This window comes from Barbus barbus, assembly GCF_936440315.1.
Source record: "Barbus barbus genome assembly, chromosome: 39".
In the NCBI taxonomy this organism is placed as follows: domain Eukaryota; kingdom Metazoa; phylum Chordata; class Actinopteri; order Cypriniformes; family Cyprinidae; genus Barbus; species Barbus barbus.
In genome coordinates, this window is record NC_136717.1 from 2,422,336 (window position 1) to 2,429,291 (window position 6,956).

Genomic DNA, 6,956 nt, shown 5'->3' on the forward strand with positions numbered 1-6,956 from the left:
CTGAAGCCCAGTCTGGATAACAATAAGCTGATTAAAAAACACATTATACGAGCACTTATTATTTAATGGACTTTTATTGTTTAATCGTATTCATAATGTATTACATTTTCAATAAAACATTTCAAATGTGTTTCTAAAATGTTTTTGTTTGGAAAAAATTCATTAAAAATTCATAATTGCACCAAAGTCATGACAAATGACACATTTGACACATCTCCCCAAGTACCACTGCGGTGATTTTCATGTTGTTTTACTGTATCATTGTTTAATAATTGCATACCAAAGTCATGACAAATGCTATTTATTATCTCACTGAATCACATATTTAAAAAATTCACAAAAATATAAAATCAAATTGTTTTTTTGGCTGATTTTGGGATAACCATTGGGTTTGTATATTGACTGTGTATTTGACATTGGTATGTTTGGCTTAGTGAAGACTTTGGTTGTTCTCATCCTGCTTCTTCCTTGTATGCGGTTTCTCTGTCTTGACACACAACATGAACATGTCAGGAGAAAGAGACAAAAAATAGAGAGTCTGCAATTTATTCAAAACTGCATTTAAACTCAAACAGTTTGTCACACTGTCATGACTGTCATGTGGAAATATATATAAGAGCATATAGAAGTACCAGTACAAAAAAAAAAATGTGTGTGTGTGTGTGTGTGTGGCCAAAATTATTAGAACACTACAATTTTCACCAGCAAAAATGTATATCTTTTGCAGTGTGTCAGTAGGAAATAAGAGTTTACATTTTCAAACATTCAATTTTTTAATTAATTGCAACAATCCAGTGAGATTTTTGTTTGCACGCGGAATGGCATGTAGAAACAGAACAAAGTGAGACAGACTGAATACAGAAGAGCTGTGGCAATGTCTCCAAGTTGCTTCAAGAAACCTACCTGTAAAGCTACAGTACTTAAAAGTTTTAGGCACTTCTTTAAAAATGCTGGTAAATGCTGTTAAAAATAATAATATATATGTGAAGAATGAATTCGCAAAAACAGATAACACCATTTTTAACAATTCTCAAAAATCATGTTTTTTCATTGTGCATTCAAATGAATCTCAATCAAACTGCAGTTGGGTTATTTTGACTAGGTTAAAAAATACCTTTAAAAAACTGCAAACTAACACAATGAAACACGATAAAAACATGATAACATAAATAATTTTTAAAATATGTGATACAGTGAGGTAGTAAATAGCATTTGTCATGACTTTGGTATGCAATTATTAAACAATGATACAGTAAAACAACATGAAAATCACCGCAGTGGTACTTGGGGAGATGCAGAACAAGAATCTGGTGGAGTTTGCAGAAAACAATTTGATTTTATTTTGTTATGATTTTTTAAAATATGTGATACAGTGAGGTAATAAATAGCATTTGTCATGACTTTGGTGCAATTATGAATTTTTAATGAATTTTTTCCAAACAAACGCCATATAGACGCGCAACTAAATTTTTGGCGTAGATGGCGTGACCGCGCTTCTCCAAAGCGCAGATGGCGTGACTGCAGTCATCTGCACCGTGTGAATTGTGAACGCAGGCAGGTCAGTGAGTTACAGGGCGCCCCGTGTCTCCGTCCAGTTTAGGCTAGTAGCTAATATGCTGTTATAGTTTATATAGAATTAAGTTAGCATTAGCAGAGTTGTTTGTTTTGCAGCACTGATCAGTTATTTTACATAACTTTATCATAGAAAAACATGACAAATATCTGGATATGCCAAGTCTTACAATAGAGCACATGTTAATCTGTGAACATGTTAATCACATGTTAATCCTATTTCTGTAAAATGTTTGTGAAAATTAAATGTAATGTAAATCTCCCAATAAATTCTGTACAGATACCAAATACTTTGACAATCAATATATACCTAATACACTTCTGCTACTGCAATGATTTTGTGTTTGTATTTTTTCCACACCAAGCCACGCCCCTCCATAAGCCCCTCCCCCATAACTAAGCCCCGCCCCCCACATCTCACTCTAAGATGAACTCAAAAGTTGGCAGTCCTGTTTGTCAGATACTTTTTTTATAATGAGAAAATAAGAAAAAATGCTATTAACTCTAGTTGTGTACAGTTACATTAAATATGAACCATATTTACAAACTAGAAAAACACTTCTCAATTTACAAAAACTGCCTTTAACAACTCAATAGTATTGCTTATCTAAGAAAAAAATTATTTTTAATGGTTAATGCAAAATAAAAAAAATCGTTCACTTTGGATATAAACATTAAATATACACTAGAAATGAGAACTTTTCTTTAACAAAGAAATATTTTCTCAAGTAATATATATGTATATATGTGACCACCCTGCTGCGTACAGTTTGAGTCATAAAAATATTAAATTATTTGTATATATTTTGTTATGTATGTCTATGTCTATTTACATGTGTATATAAGTTTAAATTAATTTAATGTGTTATAATGAGTTTACACTGGACAGTCCAGCTGCATTTTCCGAATTCTGGTGGCAGTTGAGAGAGAGTAGAGTTACCGTGACAATTTTAATACCGGTTTCATAGAGAAGTTTATCTGAGTCGTTTGTGTACTACCTGAAATACTTACCCGAGTAGTTGATCTGAGATATTTATGAGTAAATCCAGATGTGTGGAAGATCTACAACATTTCTGTATATATGATTATATATTTATTTGTTTACTGTGATTTGAGTATTTATATGTGTTAATGTTTATTAAAGACAACAAAGAGGACCGCTTGGGCAAACACTAACTCTTATCTCTGTCTCTCTCATTCACTGTCAAGAGAGTACTACATATATATATATATATATTACTTGAAAAAATATTTTTCTATATATTAGTGCTGTCAAACGATTAATCTTGACTAATCTCATCCAAAATAAAAGGTTTTGTTTACAAAAAATGTGTATACTGTGTATATTTATTACGTATATATAAATACAAACACATGCATGTATATATTTAAGAAAAATGTTATGTTTAAGTATTAAATATATTTATATATAATATAAAATATAAGAATATAAATGTAAATATTTTAAATATAACGTACACTAACCATGTTCCGTACAGATGAACTTTTACCGCCGATCGCTGAATAAATACTTCCGGTTCATACATAATATATATATCTGTGTCATCTTCATTTCTCCCTCTTTCACCCCGGATCACGACAGAGACCCTCCCACCATTTGTTCTCGTGATATTTCAGTAAGTTTGCTAGGTGCGCCCCCTGCGCTTGAAAATGGACGGTGGGCAAGCTAAACGTGAGACTGCCGCTTGGGTGAGGAGACAACTAGAGCAGCGAAAATGTGCATTTCTATTTAATTGATGCTTCTCACAGCACTATAATCTTTATGAAATAAATGCTATGTTATCACAAATTGTTAAATAAATGACCTTTTGTTGAATAAATGCTTTGAAATGGGAATATTTAAACGTCAATTGTGGGCGATGACCACTTGGCGCCACCCTCCGCCTGAGACGGGCAGCAGACGCTGTTTGCCCATCATCCTGTGCGCAGTGATGTTTATATTCATAAAGGATCAATTAAGTTAGCGTTAACTTACATTAATTTTTTTTTTTTTTACTTTTTTAATTGTCATGCTTTAATAAATTAAACGAACTTAGTTAAAACTCAATTGATTGTGTCATTTCATTGCCAAAAGTTATTTAACGTTAACAAAGTTACACACAAGGATATGATATTCAGACATTCAAGTTATTTAATAAGATTTCATACATCAAGTTAACTAATATAATTAAAATACTTTGTGAACATAATTTTATAAACAATCACTTGAAGTTAAGGTTAAATTAACATTACATGATTAACATAATATCATATTTCAAAGGAAAGTCAGTACAGCAGGGCTTGACGCTTACCTTTTCACCAAGGATCACATGTGCTCCTAAGTCAAAAAATTTAGGAGCGCATTAAAAAAATTTAGGGGCGCAATGCAAATTTTTCAAATTAGGTGTTTTAGCTTAATAAGGGGATACAAAGAGACATTTACAAGCACAATTATTTAATTTATCAGAATACAGAAAGTACACAAGGTGTTTTAATAATTTTACTTCAGACACTATTTAATAGGCTAATTATGTAATTAGTTATAATCCTATTAAACTGTGTCGGTATAAAATTTTCACAATAATCATTGAAGCTTTTGTCACGGTATATGTTTTTGTTTTTAAATCACAATATATAATTTCTAAGTGAAAAAAAGTGTTGTCGTCCTAACAGGTTAAATAACTTTATTAAAGATAATTTACTAAAAGACTTTTATAAAAAATACATACAAATATAAAGTAAACAAGTGTTTCAAGATTAGAGTGCAAAAGATTGTTCAAATGAACGAAAGAACAATCGTTAAGTAAGGTCCCATTTGTTAACATTAGTTAAAGCAGGTTAACATTAACTAAAAATGTGCAATAGCTAATTGTTGCAGTAGTTAATATTCTTTTTTAATGTTGATTAATAAAAAATACAACTATGTTAGTTAATGTTAGCTCCATTGAATTATATTAAGACAACTTTTGATTTTATAATGTATTATTAAAAGTTGAAATTAAGATAGCATTATTAATAAATGCAGTCATTGTTTTTTTCATGTTAACTAATGGAACTTGTGTTACTGAACAATAATAACGAATCAGTCGTTGATATATAGATAGGCCCGCTGTTCTCTATTATAGATCAGTGGATGGGCCATGTTTTAGCTTAGAAAAAATGTTTGAAAATAAATAGCTTAAAACTTAAAAGTCTTTAAGTAAGAATTATTTGATGCTATTGTGAAGACTAAAGCGAATATAAATATCTAAATGACTGAGTGTGAAACATTATTTACACAGTTTTAGGAAAGTAGCGCAGCTGATTTGTTTACTGGGTTACCGGGGGTAACGGCAGCGGCAGCGCCCTCTAGTGGCGAATGTGCGTCATTCAGCGCGTCTTCACTTTAACTCGCTCCGCTTTTCTTCTTATCTGTGCTCATTTAAATTAAACCGTTGCCTTTTTAAAGTTCTAAAGTAATCATATGAGGCTGCATCGCAATTTTTCCATAAATAAACAGAATAAATTAATACGTTTGTTATAGGCTACTGTATAAGTTAGGCTGTTTTGTATTTTGTTTTGTATTCGCACTTGTGCTCCTAAATACATTTTCCAGTTCGCACACATCTATTTTTAGTCGCAAATGCGAGTGAAATGCTCGCACTGTCGAGCCCTGTACAGTTACAACAAAAGAAAGATGTCAGGAAAGAAAAAACAATACTCAAAGGAGCAGTTACAGCAGGCAGTTGAGGAAGTAAAGGCAGGAGCAAGTCTAAGGGCAACAGCAAAAAAATTTGGCATTCCCCACACCACTCTACAGGACTATAAAAAAAAATATATGTCCACAACCCTCATCCTAATTCGGCCCTGACACCTGGAGAGGAAGAGGCTCTTCTTTCCTTTATATTCTGGATGGCGGACCATGGCTTCCCAGTCACAAGATCCCTTGTCAAGGTGCTGGCTACTGGGATCATTAAGGAGAGTGGTAGAACAGACCACCACTGTAAACCTGGAGAAGGGGCCAAGTGATGTGTGGTGGTCCAGGTTTAAGGCCCGCCATCCAGAATTGGCCTCAAGGATGGCAGATTCCCTGGACAGAGCCAGAGTCCATGGTGCTACACCAGAGGCCGTTGAAGGGTTCTTCAAGTTGTACGAGGCCCTTTATGTGAAGCACAGTTTGGAGGACATGCCACATCTCCTCTACAACTGTGATGAGACCGGCTTTGGAGACAAGCCTCGGTCCAGGGAGAAGGTCCTGTGCCAGTCTGGGAGGAAACACATATACCAGCAGCAGCAGACGACAAGGGAGCACATCACGGTCCACTGCTGTGTGAATGCAGCCGGGGACAGCATTCCACCCTTCGTCATTTACCCCAGCTGCCTCCCAAGTAATGCCTATAGGCTGGATGGGCCCCCCCCAACGCCCTCTATGGCATCCAGGAGAAGGGTTACATGGACTCGGAGCTCTTCCTGAAATGGCTCCACCATTTTATCAGGTATGCTCCTGAGGAAAGTCCACTTATTTTAATCATGGACCAACACGAGACACATGTTTCCAGAGACGTAATCATGTTCTGCAGAGAAAACAAAGTAGAAATTCTCTGCCTACCTGCCCACACCACACACATACTACAGCCCCTGGATATTGCGGTTTTCAACCCACTGAAGACTGCTTTCTCCACCATGGCTTCCAGGATGGGTCTGGTGCGAGGGGACATCGTTGTGGGGAAGAGGCAGTTTTCAGCTGTCCTCAAACATGTGTACCCCACTGCTGTCACAGCCCAAAATGTCAAGGCTGGATTCCGCAAGGCTGGCATCTTTCCTCTGTCCAGGGCTGCTGTGGACACAACCCAGGTAATTTTGACATTAATACAATGATAACTCACCCTCTAGCTACTTGCATTCCTTTTCAAGTGTATTAATGAGTTTTACATACGTTTTATTTTCTTAGGTGGTGAGAGTGCTCCCATCTGCAGATGGAAGTGACGCCACACCATCCAGCCCTGCTGCTACTCCGTCAGCCACACCATCCAGCCCTGCTGCTACTCCGTCAGCCACACCATCCAGCCCTGCTGCCACTCCGTCAGCCACACCATCCAGCCCTGCTGCTACTCCGTCCGCCACACCATCCAGCCCTGCTGCTACTCCGTCAGCCACACCATCCAGCCCTGCTGCTACTCCGTCAGCCACACCATCCAGCCCTGCTGCCACTCCATCCGTCGCTCAAACACCTTGCCCCACCTGTAACAGAATAGTTCACAAAAATTACCTGGTGGCAGCTGGTGTAATCCCGGAGAGTCTGGCTAACTTCCTCATCAGTCCAGCCCTGGAGAGGAAGGAGAAGGTGAGGCGTCGCATTCCCTTGCCAGCCCGTGTCATCACCAGCGATGAGTATTTCGACCTGC

General features: G+C 36.5%; 1 long non-coding RNA gene across 1 annotated transcript in view; it reads left to right on the top strand.

The window, feature by feature from the left end:
- The window catches only part of LOC306858963, a 1,377,007-nt gene that overhangs the window by 1,020,476 nt on the left and 349,575 nt on the right, over nucleotides 1-6,956 (top strand). The gene's annotated exons all lie outside the window — the stretch shown is intronic.